Raw genomic sequence first — 470 nt, forward strand, 5'->3', positions numbered from 1 at the left:
ATATTTCTATAAATAAATTATTTCTGAAATGTTCGCTTTCTTTCGTACCATGGACGAAAATTATGCTACTGTGCGAGTAATTCATAATACAAGAAAATATTTCAAATTACTTTTTGAAGAAATTTGATTCACGTTGCGAGCAAACAATTTGTACACATTGCAGCTGATGTGTAGCTGCTGTATAGCTGATGTATGGCTGCTGCATAGCTCCTGTATGGCTGCTGCATAGCTGTCGTGTAGCTGCTGTATAGCTGATGTATGGCTGCTGCATAGCTCATGTATGGCTGCTGTATAGCTGTCGTGTAGCTGCTGTATAGCTGATGTATGGCTGCTGCATAGCTCCTGTATGGCTGCTGTATAGCTGTCGTGTAGCTGCTGTATAGCTGATGTATGGCTGCTGCATAGCTCATGTATGGCTGCTGTATAGCTGTCGTGTAGCTGCTGTATAGCTGATGTATGGCTGCTGCATA

The sequence above is a fragment of the Hyalella azteca genome, unplaced genomic scaffold, assembly GCF_000764305.2.
Source record: "Hyalella azteca isolate HAZT.00-mixed unplaced genomic scaffold, Hazt_2.0.2 contig7624, whole genome shotgun sequence".
NCBI classification, from domain to species: domain Eukaryota; kingdom Metazoa; phylum Arthropoda; class Malacostraca; order Amphipoda; family Hyalellidae; genus Hyalella; species Hyalella azteca.